Raw genomic sequence first — 440 nt, 5'->3', positions numbered from 1 at the left:
GATTGTGAAGTAAAATACCTAAACATAGATAGTGAAGATAATAAAAGAAAGTCGCAATAGAGGTAAATGAAATTCTTTGACCAAATGGATTGATTAAAAAACACACGATAAATAGTTCCAGAGTCCATACTGCCGTGAAGGGGAGACTGCGGGAGCCATAGACAAGACTGGAACCTGTTTGTCTCAACGCATGGACTGACACCTGCCACTTGCATCCGCCTCTTGCAGTCTCCCTTATTATAATATTGCCATTAGTAGATGATAGTGTTAGCTATTATTGTTTGAATGTGTCACAGTGATAAATGTTAGGTGAGCAATGTTCAGTCATGATAAATTTAGACTTTTAAGTATTTTCATTGTCATGCTTCATGTACAGTGTACTCTCAGTTGATGTACTCACTCTTGTGCTACGATTCTACGGTGATAAGAGCACCTTAAAA

The sequence above is a fragment of the Penaeus monodon genome, chromosome 25 (genome assembly GCF_015228065.2).
Source record: "Penaeus monodon isolate SGIC_2016 chromosome 25, NSTDA_Pmon_1, whole genome shotgun sequence".
Classification (NCBI taxonomy): domain Eukaryota; kingdom Metazoa; phylum Arthropoda; class Malacostraca; order Decapoda; family Penaeidae; genus Penaeus; species Penaeus monodon.
This window is presented reverse-complemented; position numbering follows the sequence as displayed.